Below are 24,674 nucleotides of genomic sequence, written 5' to 3' on the forward strand. Positions count from 1 at the left end.
ATACAAAGGTGTGTATTGAACCTGAACAGGGAATTCCACATAAAACAACTAATTCAAAATTTACCTGTTTTGGCATGTTGTTTTGTATACAGCAAAACCAGCATTCAGTTCAAGAGGATTTCAAAGAAGTTCAAAAAAATTGCTGGAGTGTTTATTTTACTTTTGATTCATCCAGAGTTTCTGCAAGTACAGAAAGGAGAAATTCACATAAATGATATTACTAAAATCCCAGACTGTGAACATTAAGTATAAGCAGTAAATACTAACATTGGGGGGAAAACAATCCTGTATGCAAAGCCATAAAATAACACCATTTACTAAATAAGGTTAAAAAAAATACTTGCTCATATTGTGAAAAAAATAATTTGTAGCAACTTAAATGCTGCCAGTTTTGTAGTAATTGGAAACTCTTATTTCTCCATTAGACAGACAGATGGATAACACACTTCATAAAACACTAATTCTTATAGGCACTACTTGGTATATTAATCAATATCTGCAAAATCAGGAGTAGAATTTTAAATATTGTCTTTATCAAAGATGCAGAGTTCAGACCTAGAAACATCTGCATCAAAGTCCCATTGGCAAAAAAGTTTATGCTATAAAAGTTATTTTGCAGTTAAATCACTAAATTAACTATTGAGATTATGTTTTGAAAAGCTATTAAATGTGTGCTGAACAGGCAAAGAAAACACTAAACTTACTAATATTGATTTTTTTTTTTTTTTAATTTTTATTAGAAGTAGAAGACAATACTGGCCACAATTATGGGATCAAACAATAGCTGGACAGAACATTAGCAGGATGGTATACAAGGTGCTGTGCTTTCATGATGAGAGGTAATAATAATATTCAAATCATAATTTGTGTACTGACATGTGCAAAAGTTTAAAATGCTATCTGTTGACATTTGATTAACAATGCCCAAGATTGGTCCTAGAATTGTTGACATGGTCTCTGATATCTGGTATGGAAATATGCCAGTGGGATAAATATTGGAGCCAAAATTTCAAAGTCAAATTTGTTCTCCAGTAAAATTGTTAAAAATATACCCCAGGTACAGCAAAGAGACACTTGGTTGCTAAATAATCTATAATGTAGGAACAGAAAACTGACATAAAGGGCAGAATCAGTTGATGTGTTCAAATGGCATTTTCCCAACCAAGTAACTGCCACTTTGGTATTTATGGCAGGCACAGTATGATCCTATTCAACATGCAGCGTGGATGTGTAAGCATGAGCAATAGGCTTCACTCTGGCTGGGCAGGCACAGGCTCTGCATATGTTTATCTGAGCATCCATTTAGAAGGGGACTAGAAAGGGGCTTTGCTCATGTTTCACCTGTGGTCTGACAGTTGGAGAACTGTGTTGGAAAGTCCGAGAGAAATGTAGGCTCAAACCCCCTCTGTGCAAGGGGGTGACCTAGAACCTGACTTTCCAGCTCCCTGAGAGACTGTCTTAAACAGCACCTCTTATGCTAAAAGATGGGAGGGCTGTCTTCTTCTGGCATCGAACACCAGTTAGTCGTCGGTTTTTGTTGCATATGTTTATGACTTCTGTGCCCACCAGCCTACATACGTACAGAGCCATGTACTTTGCCAGTAGGATGCAGCCCACTGTGAATGCTTATGTTTCCATGTGGAGCATGGAATAGGATTAAAAACTGTATGTGCCAAAAATGCCCCAGATGCCATACTGTTTGATTTTAGTGCTCAGTCCAGTGGTAACTATTTACCCTGTTCCTAGAGATACTACAAGCCCTATTTTGAGATCTGCAGTGACAGCTCTAAGATGCCTGGGCCTCAGAATAGAGCTAATGTATATCAGTTAAATCAGTTCCAAACCACTGACATCACAATGTGTGAAATGCATTCTTACTTTCAGATTTCAAGTTAGTAAATCCATTATTATGTTTAAATATTTCCATGTTACCTGTCAATGAAAAAGCTGTACATATCTCCTGTGTAAAGATAAAAAAACACCTTACTAGCTTTAAAGTGTAGCTATTGTACTTCTCAAAAGTTCAACATATAATTAACTGCTTAAAGTACAAAGTAAGTAATTATCTGATACAAGAAAGAGAAAGAAAAGAAATGTAGCAAAATGCAATGTACATTAAATGGCCACAAATACATGTCATTTGGAATTTAGGAGAAGGTTTCTCAAGGTTCTGAAATTAGCTTTCTGCTAGGTATAGTGAGGGAGAAAAAGCCTAACTTGTTTTAAGATGGAGCTTGATAATATAGTCCAATTTATAAATTTATGTGGCTGCTGGTGATAGCAAAAGACTAGTCTCTATAAGACAGGTGGCTCCTTCCAGTCCTGAGTTATGCACATTTTTTTTCTTCTCACAAAAACCTTAAATCCATTACACTAATAGATGAGCTCCACTGCAATAGTATACATGCTTATTGGAGCATTTAGACTGTGTTCAACTAACTAGATTTCATTCAGATGCTTATTAACATCATCTTACTTTTCAGGAGATTTGAAATTCTTTTTTTTCTTATAGAACAATAACCATTTAGTCAGATCCATTTTACATTGTCAGTATTATATTTTACTTCCTTTAGCCACATCTGAAGAAAATAAATCCTTTTCTTTTGTTTCCCCATGCACAAAGCTTTCAAAAATAGAAAGAAAAAAAATCATCAGAAAATGAAATAGAGTTCACCTTCAAAGTACTGCATGTGACTGGAAATAAAATAATTCCATTTCATGGAGTGATATATTTTTAATGCTTTTTCTATCTTCAGATTTACTGCTATGTCAGAAAAATAACTTGAAATCTACAGCTAGGAAAAGGAGCAGAGATATTTTTATTTCCTCCATGAACATAATATTACTGAATACCCTGAATGTCTATTTTTTGTTCTTTGGATGCAGCCCAAGAAGATTTTCTCTGACCTTTGACCTTCTGAATTTCCTAAGATCTGAGTCAGCAAAAATGTTTCTTCAGCTACACAAATATGAACATTATCAGTTTAGAATAGCTCCTTGACCTTTAAACCCAATAATCAGAGCCTGAATTTTCTGGAAGTAAGATATGACTTTGAACAGCCCTTACTGAATGCAGTATATTGTATTGCTTTGGAAATGTCCAGTCTTTGAGAAAATATTGTCTCTCACATGTAGCTCTACAGAATTCACTGAAGTTACTCTCACTTTACCAGACAAAGAAAACACACAAAAGAAGCCTGACTAGTTCAATAAGAAGGACGTTCCCCTGGGTGGAGGTGGGGAGAGGATCTTGGTCCCAGAGACTTCATATGTATTTTGCACTACATAGTTGTTGGATAAAATACATAAATGGCATTGGGACTTGGGATCAAGAGTCAGGGCTCCTTCCTTGCTAGGGCAGTGTCTATCTCACTGGCCTACATTGTCATGGTCCCTCTTGTTTGCTCTCCTAATCCCATGATTTTTTACTCTTTCCTGTCCAGTGGATCAGCTTCAACAGGAGCACCAGAGTTTACTCAGCCTGGCCCTACCATAGCCTGGTATTTAGGAGCCTTTTATGGGAGATATGAAGAGGGCCTAAGACCCAAGTCTCCCATATCCCTGACAAGTGATACTACTAGGATACGGAGTAAAATTATGAACATACTAGCAATATCTACATGAGATGCTGACTGCACAGTAGCTTGTTACGACTGTGCAATAGCTCATTACTGCTGTGCAAGTGGCACGTGGCACAAAGTGTGACATGACACTAGTGCACAGTAGGAATGAGTTACTGCACAGTTGACATCACCAAAAAGCCATTCGGGGATGCTATTGTGCAGTAATGCTAGTTACAGTCATTTAGTACTTAAGTATGCAAATACTAAATGACAACAGTACAGTAACAACTGCACAGTCAGCATCTTGTGTAGACAAGGCCACTGTGTCTGCACACTAGCTATGTTCTCCATTACCTAGATCTGTTCTATCTGAAGGCATAGACTGGTGCCAGAAGATCTAGGACATCACATGCACCTAAAAGTTTAGGTGGGACTCACAGATTAGCCAAAAGGCACATTGGGGCATGAGCACACATACATTTAAAGGCCTTTCAAAAAGGGAATGTTTCAAAAGAAAAGCAGCTGTTACATCCTAATTATTGCATGTAGACAATCTGGGAATGATACAAATGTAGCAAACCCCCTCCAGCTTCAACACTGGATGAAGGAGTATTAAAGCTGGAGTACTTTTGTCATGTGTACTGTTCCTGGCTTGTTTATAGGTACAAACTTGAATGTAACAGCAGCTGCTTTTTGAAACATTACCTTTTTAAAATGGCTCCAACTGTAGGTTTTTTCATAATCTTAGTGATCAGATCATCTAAATCCCTTTCTGAATCTGGGCTGAGGTTAATATTGGTGATATAGAAACCGTGCAGCTTAATGTTTCTTCTATGAAAACAGAAAAAAAAGTCTTGTTTTTAATTGCAATTTTTAAACTGACAAGGATTGTGAATTATTCTTCTTCAAAATTGCAAACTCAGTTGCCTTCTGCTTTCTAATGATCTATCAGCATACAGTGCTCTACGGTGGCCAGAATAATAGAGGTGCGGATGCAGAGAATCACTATGTTATGAACAAATAAAATAAGAGTAACATTCTCTGCCATCCTTCATTAATAGAAGAGACCCTGAACATACTAGTTAGAACTTCTATTCTATTATATTTATAGTAAGTTAAGTGTGTCAAAGTTATTCTTGACACAATGCATTTGATACTGTAAACTCAGTATACAACAAAGCCGTAGTAAGTAGTTATATTTTCAGCAGTCTTTTGCAGCTAAAGTTTGCTGTGTATTGTTTTGGTCAGTGATCTAGTGAACACAATACATATAAGGATGCTATTATGTCAGGGAGTACCAAGTTATACCACTTGTTCAATAGATTTTTCTGCCCCCTGGATACTCTACAAAATGTTTCTTTTTGGAACAGCTGTTTGGAATTGCTGGGTTGCTACTTGTGATGTACTATAGCAAAGAATATTGTACTGTCCAGGATAAAACATCACCAGTGGGTGTTATAGCTACAGAATTTAGAGAAAGAAAAAAACCCAGATTCTCTCACATGCAGGGAGAGGACAGGTACAGAGTGGACTGTCAGGAACAGGTTATGCCTCCTTTCACATTGTAGTCACCCTGGCATCACCCTTTCAGAATAAGCTAGAACAGCTCTGGGACTGCTCTAATGTCTGCTGTCTGGCTGAAATACTGCGAAGGTATTTTCATTTGTGAAAGGGCATAAATTAAGTGCTTCACATGTACTTTCCTCATATGAGGTGTGTATATGTATACATGGGGGCAGTTGATTTGGGATCTGACTACATTTGCTCTATGCTGAGAATCTCTCTTATGTTGGGTGATTTCTCATATGGTCAGGTAAGGCTCAGCTTCGCTGCTGTGTGATCAGAAAAAGTGATTGGTACAGGAAGAGAGAATCTGGATCTCATGGTACACTTAGCCTGACATATACCATAGGGTTCACAAACAGATTAGTCCTGAGGAAAATATTATTGGTATCTACAGGGGAACTTTGATTAAAGGGGAACACTAGCTAAGGAATACTGGCATTGAAATAAGTGTGAGATTCACAGCAGGTAATAAATTGAATTTCAGTTGCACTAGCACAAATAGGGCAGGTCCCTACATGCAGGGTTGTGTGCTCGTATAGGCGCAAATAGCAGTGGCACGAACTTGTGCCACTGCTTTGTGTCTTGTTATAAGCCTCTGCGTGTGTGCAGCAAATTGTCCCAGGTAGGGGTAGATTGGGGGCACAGATACTGGCCCCAGAAGCATTATCTGGTATTCTGGTGCAGCAAGGGTGCAGATATGGCAGCATAGAGCCTGACCAGCAGCTAGAGCATTGCTCTGGATAGCCAGCCCTGTTTGTTGTAGCGAATGCTACTGACACGTACTGTTCACTACCTTTTCCCCTAGAGGTTTGTTTTTGCTACTGGGATTTCCCAGTAGCAAGTTTTGCCACTGCTCTGGAAATTTGCAGCGCAGCACACATTTTCACATTCCCTGAATGTGGTTTGTGGCACCACTTTGGTGGGCACACACCCCTGCATGTGCAGACCTGCCTGTAGAATGCAACATGACAAGAAAAAAATATTTTCTCTTTATTCAGCCTAATGGGCTGGATTCTTCCTGAATTTAATGACTTCAGTTCATGTTGAGACACTGCTTTGCTGGTTTGTGCCATGTTCAATTAACAAAAGTACTGATTTTTGGCAACACATTCCTCAAAAGCCTATCTAAAATGGTGGGAAATCTGAGTATTAAGGCTGGTGGAAAATTTAGAAAGAATGGCTTACAGAGGTAGCAATGAGTTAAGAGAAGTGAACATCTTCATACCAGAGGTAGAGCTGTGATGAATGTCTTCAAATCCATAAAAGGTACAGAACGGGAGCCAAGTATTCTTATTAGTTCGTGAGAACTGAAGAAGAATGAACAGGCTTAAACTATAGCATGGAAGATTTAATTAAACAACAGGACAAGAGATCTGTCAACTCCTAAAAGAAGAAGAATAACTTGACAAGGGAGGTTGTTGGATCATAGTCATTGCAGTTATCTGAGGCTGAACTTGATAGTGCTATTGTGTCTGGCTTACAGATGAAGATCTCTGTCTATTTATGGGCTCTGGTATAAAATACAGTACAAGACACCACGGGCAACTGGTGCCTCCTGTGTCTGTGGGGGCACCAGATTGCTGGGGGGGAGGGGGTAGTGGCCAATTGCGGATTGGAGGGGAGAGGGGCTCAGTGGCTGATTGCTAGCCCTGCCTCTAAACCATCTCTTCACTAGGAGGTATGCTAAATAGAGGTCTGGACTGCCTCTGCCATCCAGACCACCCCTGAGGATCAAGTACCCCCCATTCACTTGTATTCCACATTTGCTATATACTGAAGAAGTGTCCTGTAGTTGTGTGTGAAGTGGTACTGGGCATATCCAGCATGGGTATATGGACAACACTCGAGATCAGAAGCCTGGGCAGCCAGGAAGTGACTACGTTATGCTTTTTGACAAGCTGCACAGACAGAGCAGGAGAGAGGGGGTGGGACTGACTTGAGGTCTTGAGAGCTCAGTGACAGTGTTGTAGATGAACCCTGAAGGAACAAAACATTTCTGGGCTTCTCCTTATATGCAGGAACTGCAAGTGTGTTTAGCCCTTGTGTGAGCTGCATGAAGAACAAAGGGACTTAAACACATCTTTGCTGGGCATTGATGGATGAGGTAGTTAGCTTGGAGTTATATAGGAACTTAGAAAGAGACCCAGGCCATCAAGTCCAGTCCCCTAGGTTCATAGGTACCCATTAACTGAAAGAAACCCCAAGATCTCACTTAAAAACTATCATCTACAGCTACAAGGAACAAAATCCAGACCACCAAAGGCACCCTATAAATCACCACATGTAAAAACAGGGGTGAGGAGAGCACTACCAATACCCTGATTGCAATGACAGGGAAATAGTTGGTTAACATGTGCTCAGACATGAGGAGATCTAGGATTTTTAAAGGGAAGGGGTACAGGTGGTATGGGGCATCATCCTTTAACACAACATATTTTTCTCTCATTAAAAAGCAACTAGAAGCTTTACTGTGCTAGGGGACCAGGGCTATATTATTCAGGTAATGATTCAGGCAAAAACAAGTGTGACAGAGTCTGTGAGGGGCTGACTTTGAGCTCCAGGGCGAGGCGGGCACCTGGTGCCAAGGGGTTAGAGCTGTTAGGGGTTACAACCCCCCCACCCCCTCCGCATGCTTGCCCATGGACAGACCTGCTCCCTGCACCTTCACCCGAGTCTCCCAGGCACTCCACCATGGCCCCAAAGTGCTTCTCATTGCCCTTTATGTACTGGACTTGCCACCTCAAATGTCCCCTGGCTCCCCTTTCTTCTCCACTATCCCACACAACCCCAGGCTCAGTCCTGCCCTTTTGTGCCCCAAACCTCATCAGAGCCCATCTCACTTCCCACTGCATCCTATCCTGCCCCCTTGCTGCCCCCATGAATCCACTGCATGCTGAAGACATCTGCATCATGCCCCATCTCTTGCCACCCACCTCACACCCCCTGAGCCCCCCCACCCCTCTGCTTTGAAACTTCACTGCAGCCCCTCGCACTCCCCAGCACCCCCTCCATCACAATCCCCTTTGATCCCAACCCAATTTCACTACTACAGACACAATTCCCCTTAGCTCCAAACCTCATGCCTCCCCACCGCTCTCCTCCCCTCCCATCTCTCTGCTCTCATAATGCCTTTGCCTCTCCTTACACCCCAGCCTCCCCACTCTCCCATCCATCCTCTTATGACCCCTCCCAAACAATTCCTCCCACTCCTCTCAGCCCCTAAGCATGAGATAGGGCTGTAACTGCCTGCCCCACTACTCTCCCAAGCATTCCCATAGCTGGCCTTCACTCCCAACATAAAGAAACAACAGTCAGGGTTAGGGGAGGACTCAGTTCAGCCACTGGGAGTGCCCCTGTTTGGGGAGACCAACTTCTCCCATCTGCTCACGCCCAACTGGTTGTGCTGGTGCTTTTCACAGTTTTTGTCATCTGCTGCAGCAACTAACCAAGAAAAGGTTGACTGCCACAACTTACCTCTGTGCCTCATCTTTGCAACTCTATCTTGTCTTGCCTCTGACTGCTGGGACACTGCATGGTTCAGCCTGCTTTTAGCCCTGCCCCTGTCCTCTGTCTTTGATTTCTGATGGGTTTGAATTTCCCAGAACAAAGCCACTTAGTACAGTTTCCTAGGTAGCATCACACCTGTATTGGGCATGCTAGGGGATGATCTAAGTAATATTACTAAGAGTAAATAAGAGGTAGGATAATTGTGGTAGAAAGGCTAACTTGATTAGAGGAAAACAAGGGTTGTTAACACCTATGGAGTGAAGAGATTAGCAGAAATCAAGTAGACAATAATGATCCATGAAGCCAATTGATGCCCCCAGCTCCACCTGAATAGAAATGTGACGGCCCTTGCCAGGCAGTTTGTTTGGTATTTTCAGTGGAGCAGGAATCAAAGGGGCGGGGGGTGAATTCACCCTCAATCTCCCACCTGGATTTGCTCCTGTGCTTAGAAGGTCCTAGGAAAAAAGGCCCATGCTACAAAAATACCCACAGTCCATGCAATATGACCTAGGGAAAAATTCTCCCAAACCTGAAAAAAGCCAAACCCCAGCCTTGTCTATGACTAATGTCCCAGTGCCTTGGGAGGAGGCGGTGGGGGACAGGAGGGAAAGGGGGAAATGGGTTCTATACTGTTAGGGGAGAAAAAAAAATCCTCCTTGCTCTAACTGGTGACTAAACCCTGAGGGATGGAATTATCAAATGCCTTCAACATTACAAAAGTTATCTTTACACTTCACAACCAAGGGATGACAAACACATGGCTATACATATTTATGGTTGATGTAAAATTATTTAAATGAGACAGGGACACATCCTTAGCTGGCATAAGTCAGTATACTTTTATATGACACATAATGCTTAGTGACTTTCTTTCCTTATCGGATCATGAATACTGTAAAAATATACACATTTTCAGAAAACAAAAGTCTGTTAGTATTTTAGAACACAGATTAATAAAAACCAGAGATAGAAAAAAATCTATTAGATTAATTTACCTGTCCCTCTCTTGATTCAAGATTTTTTTTATTGTTTATTTTCCAGAGATTTTCCCTATCTATTTTTTAATTAACTCAAGCAAAGGAAGGCCCACCATTTTGCTTGGGAGATCTGAGAGGGTAACAGATTTCATCAGGGAATTTTTAGATATTTGTGGCATACTTTTTCTCTCAGTTATACCTACATAACTCCCACTATTTTGTGAGTGAGTGGAACCCATATAACTGAGAACAAGATTTGTCCCTCAGCTTTTATCTTGCCCCATTTCTTCTTATATAATTGATCAAGTTTCTTTCACTCTCCTTGGCCTCTGTACTAGCAATTACTCATTCTAGTTTGCTGCCTGCATCTTTTGCCTTCAAGCCTTAACTGACTCTCTGTGCAGTCTTGGTGTGGTTCCCTCCCCTCATCTCCATTCCCATTAGATCTTTGAATAGTCCCTCATGGAACCATGCATTTCATTTCTAATTGATTGCTTTTTTCTGTGTCAGTGAAACTGTAGCCTGTTATGTATTAATTAGTGTCCTCTAGGATTCTCCAGACTGCATTAACAATTGTGGGTTTTAATGTTTCTTCCTTCATATGAGAATATTTTATGTTACTTGCCCCCAAATTTATTCACTTGAAATATCATTCCCCTATGTAGTTTTGATGAGCATCTTAAAATATCAAATAAAAGCAGGTGTGGCTGCATAGTCAAATCCTTTATTTTATTTCTTTTTCTTATGAGTCCTGTGATGATATTTAGTGATTTGCTCTCATCCTGGGTTGAAGTGAGGTTCTCAGCTTTTCTTTTCTCCTTTTTTCTTTTTTTTTTTTAAAGCAAGGTTTTGGCCCTTTCAGTTGTTGAAGAATGTCTGAAAAATGTGAACGCAGGAGACTAAACTAGGAAGAAAAAAGGAGTAGAAAAGAAATCAGCAGTTAAAAAGCCTATGATTTTGAAAGCAAATCTCATGATTTTCTTTGTGGCCTGACTCAAAATTTTTGTACGCATGAGAACTTGCATACGGCTGCAGTCCCCTTCTCTAGGGCATAAAATGTCTCTCTATAGTATAGAAAGCCTTTCACACACATCAAGAGTATCATTCTGTTTAATTTCTGACAGAAGCTTAACTTCAGACCTGTGAGTAACCCCACTCACTGCATGAAGTTCAATCTGTGTGCATGCTTTTTATGATTGGGGCTTATATAGCATCCTATGTTTTTAAACAGAATTTACTCTGAACCAACCTTTTCCCAGATTTGAGTATCCCTGTCAGAGGGCACAGTATACAAAGTGCTATATAAATGTTAGTGATTCTATGAAATAAATGCTACTATGAAATACTGATAGTCCCTTTATATCCATGCCAGTTTTGCCATAATGCAAACTTATTTTCTGCCTGTCTCAAGGATAGACAAAAAACCTATTCAAATGATCTATAGAGTTTACTGAGCTAGAAATTTTCATTTACAAAATGAGTAATGAGAATAAAAGGAACACAATTCAGTATTTCATTGCATCTTCAGATAAGAAAAAATCATCTTTCCTTTAAAATCACATTCTTGTTTTTTAGATGACTGCAGAAGCTCAGAGTCTTATTCTTGTCGCTGATTTGGCTCTAGCAAGAATAGCTAGTACAGCTCCTTCACTTGAAAAGGGCAGATTTCTTAATCACTAGTCATTTAGGATACAGAAAACAAAAAAGTGCTTTAGGTCATTTGACAGAAGAGGAAAAAAATGAATCATCAGCATTTGAGTTAGGTAATAGATCATATACAAATCAGATCAAACAACATAGTAGAGTAACATAAAGAAAACTCACAGGGCGCGTCCACACATTCAAGCACGCGCGCTTGCAGCAGCTCAGATAGAAGCGGTGCAATTTGAGCAGGGGCTTTTTGCCTCGGCACACGTGCTCAGATATGCACTTTGTTGTGGAGCAGATTATGCCACTTGGGGCCAAATAACCCTGCCTGGCTACTCCCGGATCTTCAGCCAGGGGGAGCTAGAGCCTGGGGCCAGCACCTGTGCTGTCCCCAGCAGTATAAAAAGCTGCCCTCTCCTGGCCCCAGCAGTATAAAAAGCTGCTCTGGCAAGTAGTTCAGGGCTTCTAGCTCTCAGGTGCTTCTGGGGCCCAGCCAGTTGGTACCTGGGGACACTACCCCTTGTGCCAGGTGGACGCTGAAGCAGCCCTGAGAGTTCCCTGCACCCTTTACCTACTGCAGCAGCAGTCTGGCAGAGGGGGCTGCTGCCTGGCTGTGACCTGCTGTGCACCTGCCAGACCCGGATGGGGACTGCACAGCCAGTAGAGGCATCTGCCCCTCTGGGCCAGCTGCCAGTGGACTGTGGTTGCAGGGTTGGCCTCTGTGTGGCACTACTGCCATTTGTGAACCCCTGCCCGGCCATCTGGGCAGCTATCCCCTGGAAGAAGTTCCAGAGCCAGAGCGGTTTTTTGTTCCCACACGTGCCTGTTGCCCTGTCTCAAAGGGGTTTGAGGTGGGGCAAGAGGCACGTGCACGCTCATGTGGATGCGCCCACAGAGGCTATGTCCCCATGAGCAGGGGCATGCATTTGCAGCAGCACAAATAGTAGCAGCAAAATTTGTGCCTCTACTTTGTGCCACAGTGCATGCCCCTGTCTCCGTGTGCTTTGCAGCTAGACACATTGTTCCAATGCTCCATGTGTACTACAGGTGGGGGGGAGGTGGCTTGGGCATAGGGTGCCTTAGGTCAGGGCTAGCCAGCAGACAGCCCCTGTGTTGAAGCACCTTGTGCTCCAGCCAGCCAGGAAGCATCACATGGAGACAGGGGAGCATGCAGCCCAGGGCTGGTTGTTCTCCCATCCCAAGGCACACTACACCCCACTGAGTTGCTTTGTGGTACACTGAGACAGGGGAGCAGCCAGCCCAGAGCTGCCTGCTCCCTTGGTGTTGCAAATTAGCAGCATCACACATGATTTAATGTACAACATGTGCAGTTTGTGGTGCTGCAAGGAGGTTAGTGGTGCCACAAACTGCAAGTGACTGCACATCTGGATCTGGCCAGAGAGTTTATAAAAAGAGTGAATCTAGTCTCCTAGCAAACATATTAAGCAGAACATTCTTTAGTGTATAAGATCAATGCAGAGTAATAAAGAGTTGCAGTTGCTGCATTATGGCATAAGGTGCTTGAAGTCTTGCCTCAGTTTCACTCTAACCAGTAAGAATTTCTAAACTAAATTTAAATTTTAAAATTTTTTAAATGCAGGTGTATGTGATTTCTCTGAGCAAAAAGCTATGAGTTATGCATGTGCCCCGATCCTAATGAATGTACATTAAATATGCCTAGCCCATAAAAAGTGAAACCCTGAGAACACGTTGTAAGGCTTTTTCTATAGAAAGTTTGCAAATATGGCAAAAATTTGCAGCTTTGTAAGTCTTCAAGGTCATTTAGGTAAGCTTAAGGCTTAGGAACCCTGGAGGTGCCAGAGGAAGTTTTTCAAAACAGTAAAGGTAAACTTTTATACAGCTTTATCAAAGCTTTGCTGTTATATGCTTATATATAATAGAGACACTAATAATCTCTTTATTTTATGTAAACAGGTGATATTTACCTACTGCTTAGCTAAAATTTAAACCCATTCAGTTATTATAGAAGGGGGAAACAATTTAAACTGGAGAGAAACAAAAGAAAGCTCATGGAAGTATTATTTTCTTCTTGCTTGTTACCTCTGCAACTTATGAAAATGCCTCTTTGCCCATTGGGGCTTTTACATTTTGATATATTTAAAAAGTCTTTTAATGAATCCTTAGAAATGTCATTATCATAAAAGATACTGCACTAGTTTCCTGGCAGACATTTATTTAAAGTGCCTGACTGGGATATGACAAATTTTATCCTAAATCCTCAAAATAACATGTCCTACCATGCCAGACATGCATGGCAAGATATACAGTTTTCAGAATCTGGGATAAAATTTTTCAGATTTAAATTGTGTGATAGGCAAGTGGAGAGCCCAGTACTGCTTTCCATGACTCCCTTTCAACTTGCTGACATGAGAGAAACCCATCAGTTGGGTCTTATCAACTGATGGGCTTCCTGCATGCTGGCATCTAATCCTGATGAGGGTAGCTCCCCATCTCCAACTGCTCACACCACTGGGTACACATGTGTTGGGGTGCTGGCAGAGGGGAGGTGGGAGATATCCCTAGATGGTAGTGGTGTAGACAGCTGGGGATCAGACAGCTGGAGATCAGGGCCAATAAGCTTAAAGTCCCAGCATGCAGCTGATATCAGACTGCATGGTGTGGTTTTACCCTGCCACAGGTTCAATTTAAGATGTAATAAACCAGTCACAAATATATTCCACATATAATGGAACATATTTGTGGCTGGTTTCTCATTTAATTGTACCATGAATTTCAGTGCTACTATTTATGACACAATTAACACATTAATCACACCAGAAATGTAACATCTGCCAGGTTCCTGAGTCATATCAAATCTGGTGCAAATAATTAATATTTTGAAACTATAGACACTGTTCTAGATATCATCCAACATACTGGTATATATCTTAGCAATGGATGTTGTGTTGGTTTGCCAACCAGAATCAGTACAGAGAAAGAATGGCAATTTGGAAGTCACAGCGACCTCTTTGTTCCCCTTCTCGGAGCTGTGGGTAGCAGTGTAATTCTGGTCTATACCAAAACTGCCTTTGCTCTGGTTCAGCCAGGCACATCATCAAAGGGTAAAGTAGAGCCAAAATATAGTCCAGTCTTCGCCAAACTCCTTTTTCCTCACCTTACCATGAAAAGAAGTAGGTAAGGAGCTTTCTTCATTAATTCTCCAAAGTTGTGGGTTGCCATCTCTTACTCAAACACTTCTGTTTTTTTTGAATCTACAAAGATGGCTAGGGCTCTCTTTTCTTCTGAAAAGCAAGAAGAGAAGACTCCTGTCAAAGTAAAACTACATAGACAAATTAAAAAAGGAGAATGCTACTGGATCTTCATTGAGCACAAGTAATCTGGGTCTGGATTTTACATCTAATCCAGAAGACTGCATATGTCTTGTTTAATCAGTTCATAAAAAAACCAACTCCAGGTAATAACATTCACACCGGTGGATAACTATGGACTGGTCTGAGTGGTGATCCACCAGAGAGCTATTTGTTTTTACTGTAATGAGTGTGGCTTGATATCATGCTAAGGTGGGTTCCAATCTGGTTTCTTCTTTGTGGGGATATTCTAGAGATTTTAGAGCTGTAGACCTCATAACATAGGCTTTTTCTCTAACTTGCCTATCAACTTTGTGGCTCTACATACAGCAGAAACATAGGAAAATAGGAATGGGTGGGACTTTAGAAAGTCATTTAGACCAACTCTTGCTTGAAAAGGATCATCCCTGTTCTAAACCATCTCATCCGAGGGTTTGTCTAATTAATCTTCCCATAAAAACTTCTGGTGATAAAGATTTTATGCCCTTTTTAGGTAGTCTGTTTCAGTGCTTAATCCCCATCATGGAAAGTTCTTCCCAATACCTACATTTCCCTTATTGCAATTTAAGGCCATTACTTGTCCTGTCCATCATGGACACAGAGACTAGTCTATCATCATTGTCTTTGTAAGAACTCTGTTATTAAATCACCTCCTCAATATCTTCTCCATACTAAATAATCCCAATTTTTTAAAGCTTTCCTTGTAAATCATGCTTCCCAGATATCTAATAATTTTTCATGCTGCTTTCTGGAGTATCTCAGTGTTAAGTACAGTGCCCAAAGATGGGCACAGTACTCCTGGTGAGGCTTCACCAGTGCTGAATAGAGCAGAAGAATCACTTGCCTTCAAGTGCATGCATAGTTTCATAGTTGGTAGGGTTGGAAGGGACCTGAGCAGATCATCAAGTCCGACACCCTGCCATGGGGGGGTCGGACTTGAAAATATGCAATATTCATATTCATCTATCCCACAATACTATTGGCTTTTTGCTGCAACAGGATGCATATATGCAATTTGTGGTTCACAATAAAACTCAGCACCTTTTCTACAGTAAGTGGCTTAGCCATCCATTCCCCATTTCTATTTAGTTGTTTGATTTTTCCTTCCTAAGTGCAATATTTTGCACTTGTCCTTGTGGAATTTCACCTAATTAATTTTGCACCACTTTTATAGAGGTAATTTTCAATTCTAAGCATATCCTCCAAGTGTCTGTTACTCCTCCCAGCATGGTGTTATCTGCAGATTTACTAATTGTGCACTAAATTCCATCCGCTAAGATATAAATGAGTGTATAAAATAGAACTGGACCCAGGACAGACCCTTTGATAAAACTAGTGCTTCACATTCACTACTTTCCTCCCATCCACAAAGCACTTCGTTTTGTTTTAGATGGAAATCAGGTTGATTGGACATGACTAGCTCTTGACAAAATCATGTTGGCTGTTTCTTATCACTTTATCTTTTAGAATGGTGTTTAGAAATAGAATTTTTGAAGATCTGCTCCAGAACCTTTTTGGAAATTGGTGCTAAATACATCTATCTGTAATTACATGGGTCATCTTTCCCTTTTGAAAAGATTGATGCTAAGGATTTCACTGCTGAAAGAACACTTTCAGCAACACAACATCCTTTTAGCTCCTTGCCGAGCCCTAGGTTCACAATAGGCCCACAACACAAAGTTTTGCTGTGGGCAGATTTTTTTTTCTTGAGAGACTCCTGTTTAATTACTATCAGGAATTAACCCTGCTTAGTAAATGGGAGCTTCAGGGATCCCAGTTGGAAGTGATACAGCCACACTTCAAAATTTAATTGTGGTTTGTCTGTATTTTTTTTTTGCCAATACAAAGCACTCAGAGGAAGCAAATTCCTTTCTTTACAGTGGTGGTTCTTTTTTTTTCGTGGACCACTTGAAAATTGCTGAGGGTCTCGGTGGACCACTTAATCTCCACCGTCAGAAAAAATAAATCAAGCGCAGGGCCAAGTACAGATATTCTCAATTGTTCTGCAGCCTTTCTGTGGGCTACCTGAATGGAGCTCACAGATCAGTGGTGGTCTGCAGACCACAGTTTGAGATCCTCTGCACTACAGCCTTCCCTCCTGTTCATGTCCATTACTTCCTTTATAACCATGTTTCCAAAGTGTATCCTCTTTTCCTTTTGCTCCCTCCTTCTTTGTTCGAAGTATTTTAACACCGATTAAAATACATATTCTTATGATGGAGTTGCTTGGGAGAGGTGGAAGTGGAGAGGCAACAACACAATCGTTCTTAAAGCTGATGTATAGAGAATTTAGTCCTGGCTGAACACCACCTACTCAGCAGAACATTATTTTTTCCTTGACTGATTCTCATTTGGCAGGGTCTGTTAGCAAACAGCTTTAAAAAGGATCTCTTGCTGCTGCTGACATTTTTGTACCAAGTGTCACAGACATGTGATTGGGGGGGGACAGGAGGGGGAATAGAATGAAGATTTGGGGATGTACACTTCCAAATCAATTTATCTTTAGTAACTGTAGATCATCTTTGAGAGATGGTCCCTCACATTCTGCTGCATTGCCATGTTCAATTAAAACTACTTAGCTGTTTCGCTTTTTAACTTTGAAATCTTTTGTATTTAATTAAAAATGTCAAATAGTTATGCCTATTGTTAAAACTACATATATTTTGTTTTGTAATTATTTTAGAATAAATAATAAATAAATAAAACCAAGGATCTTAGTCTCCCATTATTCCTACAGTGCAATGCAGTTTGTTTGTTTGTTTGCTTGTCTGTTTTTTTCTAAAAAGGCTATAAAGGTATTTTCACTTCCTTGTGGTTTACTAGGTACTGAATTACCCTGGTTATAGAGCTTGGATAATACCTTAGAATTCGTTTTCTTTCTTCTCTTTCCAAGGACAGTTTGCCATTTATAATGATTTCTGTATCTCTTATTACTGTCGAGGTACAAAAAGTAAAAGCTTCTTTACTGGACATTTCCACAGTCCATAGCTTGTTTGTGCCTAAAGAATTCTTAAAATATAGTTTAAAATATTTTTTAAACAATTCTTTAGGCACAAACAAGCTATGGACTGTTAAAATGTCCAGTAAAGACTAGGGGTGCACCAATAGGGATTTTGGGGGGCCGATATTGTTAGCCCATTTTTAAGGAGGCATATCAGCTGATACGGATCTGATTTCCAATACAGCTGTATGCAGCTGTTAAGTCTGTTTTGGTGGAAGGGAAGGGGAGGCAGATTAAGGTCCCCGTGGTGAAGGAAGAGTGGGGCTGGGGCTGGAGCTGGGGCTGGGGCAGGCACTGCCCAGCCAGGGTGGGGCAGGGTACAGGATGGAGCCACAGCTCATCCAGGGGGCATAGGGTGGGGGGTGGCTCCCGCCATTGCACATACCCCAGAAAGGGATGGGGGGGGCATGAGACCCTGGATCTGCACGTGGGGTGGGATGGATTGGGGCCAGGGCTGTGCCGGGCTCTTCCTGGTGGGGGCTGGGCCAGGCTGTGCTCAGGGCAGGCGGTGGTGCTGGGAGGGTGACTACAGGGGGGGCTGCAGCCACCACAAATTTCACCATAGCCCCCCCTCCCAGCACTGCTGCCTGCCTGAAGCACAGCCCCGGCCCAACCCTATCACGCATTGGGAAGAACCCAGCACAACCCTGGCCTTAGCCTGCAGCTGCAGCGCCCCCCCCCCCCGCCTCCCTGCCCAGAACTGGGGACACACGCCCCGCCATGCTCTTCTGGGGTGCTCACAGTGGTAGGAGCTGCTCTTCACCCTGCACCCCTCTGACAATCCATGGCTCTGTCCTGCACCTGCCCTGCCCCTACCCTAGCCCCAGCCACACTCCTCCCTCACTGTGGGGGCCTTGATCTGCCCCCCCCACGCCCCTTCCCTCCCCCCTCCCCTTCCACCACAACAGACTTACCAGCTGGGTGCAGATTTCCAATCTGCTGGGCTGTGCGCCTCACTGCCTATATGCTGTGCTACAGCTGCGTGCATGCACAGTCATTTATCAGCCACATTATCAGCCACATCAGGCCAATTTCTGATGCATCAATTTTCTTTATATTGGTGCTGATCCGATATTAGACCGATGTATCGGTGCACCTCTAGTATGTATTTGGAAATGTCTTATGCATATACTGTATCTGAATTTCAGAAAGGGGATGCGAGGTCTCTGGCTATTTATAAATGTCTTTTTTCCCTTTCTGCATTTTAATTTGATAGTTAATTTCTGTAGTACTTCTGCATCTCAAAATCAACTCTATCAGGAACGAACAGAGGGAAGTCTGCTTGTTTTGTAGTTTCCACGTAATAACAGCTGCTCTGTTACTGAAAATATGACATTGACAGACACAGGCATTCTGAAAAAGCTGTATCATGAATTGTTTTCCACAGCTACATCGTGATCTTGATCTAACTTTATCTATAATCCTCTGCTGTATTTTTATGCCTTTGGGCAATCCTACAAAATCTGAATAAAATTTCCTATTGTTCCACATTGGTCTCCAGTTTGTATTTCTTACTTGAGTTGCATTTTCTTATTTTCAGTCAAAAAGTGTCATCATTTCCCAACGTTGTTAAGCCCCTAGGTCTCTTGATTGTAATAACCTTAATTAAATTAGCTATTCCTGTTGGCAATATATTATATTTCTTGGGATAATTATGATCTTACTGAAATTATCAGATTCTAAGTCTAATAATGGATCCACATGCATTCTCATTATTGAAAAGTCCCTCTGCCATTAAAATGAAATTGTAACAGGGACAATTATTCTACCCTCAGAAGCTTAAGTAACCTCAACCCAAACCAGCTCCCCCAAACCTCTGAAACATGACAACCCAAACCAACAAACCAAACATGAAGTAAAAACATAAAATTAAGAACAAAACTAAGCTAACCAAGACAGTAGAACTAAAGGACTCCATAATGCCCATCTGAGCCTTCCTTATGTATCAGATGCCTGGGAATTATGGTGATGAACAGACATATAAAACCTGGATAAAATAAATAATGAAGCATTTACTATATCATATTAATATATCAGATGCCCTGGTATTTTATTCATAATTCAGGAAAATGTGCTATGTAATAGAGGGTAGAGACCCTGTTGGTTCAAGTTTGCTAGTATAAGAAATCTTACCTTCTTATTTCTTTTCTTGAAAAGTTAGTTTCCAAAGGACTTCCTGACACCTTTTTTATTGGCAGTTTTGACATTTAGTTCAAGCATCATATTTGTTTTAAATTCTGGCTCATGAAATGTGACATTGATGAGAGCCAGTTTATTAAATCCGCTGCCCCCGTGTTGTCTTCTCTTCCTCATTCCTTTCTTGGCTCCCTGCTTTCCTTTTCTTTGAGAGACTCCTTTTCTATCTGACTTGACTGCCAGCCACAGGTTTTCTACACATTCCTCTTCAATATCTTTCTTTGTGTTTTTTCTTTCCTAAAGATCCCCTATATATCAAAAGATTTTCTTTTAGTTCTTAAGTAACAAAGGTTTTATTCTTGTGAGAAATGGCAAGTTTTCTTATATCTTTTTTTCTCTTATTTCTTCAGTTACTTCTGTGATTTTTTTCCTTAGATTGGTAGTTGGTAAATGCTGGCATAGCTAGTTTGTATGGCCATAACCATAGGTAACTTTCCTAAGTTTTAAAACTGGGAGATCTTCGTAATGAGAGTAATGTAAGTTTATTACTATATGTTTATATGTATACTATATGTGTGTTTATTACTATATGTGGAGGAATACCTTGAGGTATTCCACCACAACTCCATGTAGGGAAAAAGAGGGATCTGCAGTCCCTGTCTATTAAACTGCAGCATTGCTGTGCACTGAATGCAAATCTGTGTAACAGCGTTTTGTGATGTAGGGAGTGAGCCAAAGCCTTTTCCAGTCAATGGAAAAATTCTGATTGATTTAAAATAGGCTTTGAACAAGGCCTTGATAGAGTAAAATTAATTCTCCTCAAATTCTGTGGGACTCCTTTTACTCTCTTGTTATTCCTTTTTTCATGATTCTCCATGTCATCAATTTAGAAATGCCTTCTCACTCCTGTCATTCCAGTGGCTTGGTTCTGGCCTGCATCTACATTCTCCCTTACTTTAGTTTCAGTTATGCTGGCCCTCCCATCTGGGTCACATACTTTTTTTTTTTTACAGCTAGCAGCTTGATGTGAATATCAGTTAGAATGTCTTGATCTCTGTTAGCATTTCTTTGTTAGCAAGAATGTTCCTTCTGTCTCTGATTTAGGTAACCTAGACATAATCTTATCTCCTTCAGAGAGCAAAGACAAGTCCTCCTGAGCTCTCAGACTGCCATTTTTGGTATAAATTAACTCCTAAGCCTGAATTCTTTTTGAGGGGCAGTGATGGGATGCTTTAAGGTTCATTTAAAATTTTAATGGTAAGGTTAGGAGACTGTACAAGCAGATTCTGTAGCCTCATACTCAAATGCATGAGTTAAGAAAAGCGAGTAGAAAAGAGTTTCACAAACAATAGAGGTTGGTTTACTTCAGAACAGTTAAAAATAAACCCCTATTTCCTCTATTTGATTCAGATTTGGATTTGGCCTGAATTGGGGACAGCATTCGATTAGTTGATTCAGGTCACTGTTCCCTATTTAATTCAGCCAAATCTGAATTTGAAAATTCGATGCTGATTCAGAGAATCAGTGATTTGGCCATAGACACAGCTTTAAATGTTTTTTCTATATACCTCAAGGTGCCACGTGTAGCTCATAAACCCTGCAATGCTGGGGCAGATGGAGCATCCCACAGGAGTGCAGGGGGGCACCCGCATGCTCAGCAGTGAACCCGGAGGTGGACTGGAAGTACTTTGGGTCCACTTTTGGGTCTGCTGGGGAGCATGCTGGGGGTCCCCCCTGTGCCTCCCTGGCTCAGCAGTCAGCCACAGGGGGACCCTGGGTGCCCCCCAGACCCAGGAGGCACCAGTTGCTTAGCCAGGGGGAATCCGGGGAGGGGGGGGGGCACCCTGCATGTTCCCCGCTGGACCCAGAAGTGGACTGGAAGTGCTTCTGGTCCACTTCTGGGCCTGCTGCTGAGCATGCTGGGGAGCCCCCTGTGCTCCTGTGGGATGCTCCATCTGCCTCAGCATCGCAGCATTCACAAGCCACCTGGTACCTGGAGGTATGTAGAAAAAAACATTTAAAACTGCGTCTATGTCCAAATCTCTAAATCCTTCTGAATCTCTCCAAATTGATTCAGGGGGTTCCAATTTGATTTGGAGAAATTAAAGAGTTTTCTGATTTGATTTGGATTCGGAGATTCGGCCACCGAATTGGGCCAAATCTCCTCCGAGTCGAATCAGGGACTGAAGCTTTGCACAGCCCTAATATTTATAACATTCAGTATAAATGAGATTAGATTTTTAAACCTAGAGATTGGTAGTAAGAAAACATTGCATAATAATAATTTGACATTAATTTGCAACTTGTATTGTTATTAGGTATCAAAGGCTAGAGCTACAGACGTGAATATGTCTTTGTATCTGCATTAGGAAAAGAGAAGTAATAACATTTGATTGGAGAAGAACAGTAAACTATGAAGAAAAATGTGGAAGTTTTCATTTTATTATGACATTCATCATTTCCAAAATACCTTTTATTCCCTTGTGTACTCTTTTATATAGTCTTTTAGGCATATGAGGCTGACAGTGTTTAAAAAGTAAATAAACAGAATTGTTAGTTACACAGGAAACCCTGGACCTTCATATTTTCTCAAGGCAGGATGGTTCTTTTCAACCAATTAATTTCTCAGTTTTTTATTTATGAGGATCATCTTCCTTTGCCCTGAGTACTTTGCCATTTGTATTCTTTAAAGCCAGAAGGACAATTCTCGTCTTTTCACATTAGCTAAGTTGAAGCATTAGAAAAACTTAGGATAATGACAAAAGATCCATTACAAAATTTAAATGACTATAATGCTGTCTCAAAAGGAAATTGTCACCACTAGACATTGAGAAGAAAAGAAGCCTGTACCTCCGTAACTCTTTCTGAAGGCAGAGATTTTCCCTTCAAGCTGTGAATGTCTGAATATCTCATTTTGAAATATTATTCATAATTTGCAGCTGGGACACTTGGGCTCCTGTCTCTCAAAGAATATTTAATATTTATATGGAATGGAAGAGTGTCACAAATAGCTACAGAGAGCCACCTTCGCTAGAGTCCTCTACGCAGGTTTCCAGCTCAGTTGTGGGAGACGAGATAGGGGAGAGGACTGAACTTTTTGTGCGAGTTTCCTAGCATGTTGAAAAGGTCTTTGAACCTATTGAATATGGGCACTTAAGTTTTTCAAATGTAGTATTCCTGTCCAATCTACAACCAGAAAAATCCAGGTGACCCTGTTAAGAATATTTGACTCCATAAATAATTTTGTTATGATCAAAGCTAGGGTCTTAGTCTTCTTTGCTAAATTAAATAAGCTGTTTTAGTCTCTCATTGTAAAGTAGATTTTCCAGACCTCAGATCATTTTAGCTGCTCCTTTCTGAACCCTTTCCAACCTGTTTTGAAGAGTGATGACCAAAAGTTGACACACACTTTCATTACATTTTTCGTTATGACCATATATTATGGGACTAACACCTATTTTTAATATTCTTCTGCTTATATATCCAAAGTTTGATTTGCCTTTTAGACATCACACTGCTCTGTGAGCACATGTTAAATTGGTTATCCAGTAGGAGTTCTCATTCCTTTTCTGAGTCATAGGGCATGTCTACATGAGATGCTTTACTGTGCAGTAGACTAATTGACTGTGCAGTAAAGCATCACTGTCTACACATGCAAATGATTACTGTGCAATTAGTCTACTCCTCAGTTAATTTGCTACTTGCAAATTAACCATGCTGTCACATACATGTACACGTGCACTAGTTACTGTGCAGTGGTGCATGTGTACATGCCAATTGGAAGCAAATTTGTTCCCTGTCAGCCCCACCACCAGGGGGCCACCCTTGGGCTAGCCCTAGGGCCACAGGGCTTTGAGCTTCACCAGCCTCAGGGCTGGGGTGGATCTTTGCTTGCCTCAGCCTGCCCCTAAAAATGCTGCAGTGACCCCAGGGCCCTGGGCCACCTGCAGCCAGCCTCTAGCCACCAGGTCCCACACCAGTGGTCCTGGACCACCTGCCTGGACCCCAGTGTTGGCCCCTCACACATCTCCACTGTCTGTCTGTCTGTTCTGTGCTGTGCCTCTGTGCTGGGTGTTGCAGGCACATGCCCAGACCTGGCAGCACCTGGACTGTTGTGGACAGTCTCTGAGGGCTGTCAAGGGATTCAGACTGGCATCATCCATGATGGTACACACTACCTTCTGGGTAGAGGAGACAGTGGATCTCATGGTGCTGTGGGGTGAGGTTGAGGTCCTGGGACAGTTTACTCCAAGCAGGGGCTCCAATGCCCATTCCTCAGGCTGTATGAGGGAGTGCAGGCATGACTATTTGGGGCACCAGTGCTGCATAAAGGTCAAGGCCCTATGAGCATAGTGGGTCAGTGGCACTGACCACAACCACCTGTTGGGGGATGCCCACAAGTCTATGCCATTTATGCAGCAGCTGGACCAGATCCTTGCACTCTGGGACCCTAGCCAGAGCCACACCATGTATTTCAGCTGTGTAACAGGTATGACCCTTGCACCACTGGTGGAGGAAGGACTGGTGGAGGAAGGACCAGAGGCACTTGCTCCAGAGGAGGAAAGAAGGCAAGCTTCTGTCCAGAAGAGGAGACATAGGGTGGTGGTAGTGGGTGACTTGCTCCTGAGGGGGATGGAGGGTGCCATCTATAGGCTGGATCCCTTTGCATGGGGGGTATACTGCCTTCCAGGGGCTCATATCTGGGATATGATGGAGAGGATTACAAAACTCATCTGGACCTCTGACCATTATCCTATACTGCTCATCCATGTGGACATGAATGACATTGCCAGGAACAACCCTGGGCAGGTTATGAGCAACTACAGGGCTCTGGGCTCAAGGGGTTAGGGGTGCAGGTGGTTTTCTCTTCCATTTTCCCAGTCAGGGGTTAGGGCCCCTGGAGGGACAATTGTATTGAGGAGGTCAAATGGAGACTCAGGAGATGGTG

General features: G+C 41.8%; 1 long non-coding RNA gene across 1 annotated transcript in view; it reads left to right on the top strand.

Moving 5' to 3' along the window:
• Positions 1-24,674, top strand: part of LOC132250029 (uncharacterized) — a 69,951-nt gene that overhangs the window by 43,825 nt on the left and 1,452 nt on the right. Inside the window, exon 2 of the long non-coding RNA XR_009461620.1 lies at positions 741-839. This is a non-coding gene — a long non-coding RNA (uncharacterized LOC132250029). The remainder of the gene's footprint in view (positions 1-740; positions 840-24,674) is intronic.

This window comes from Alligator mississippiensis, chromosome 1 (genome assembly GCF_030867095.1).
Source record: "Alligator mississippiensis isolate rAllMis1 chromosome 1, rAllMis1, whole genome shotgun sequence".
Lineage (NCBI taxonomy): Eukaryota > Metazoa > Chordata > Crocodylia > Alligatoridae > Alligator > Alligator mississippiensis.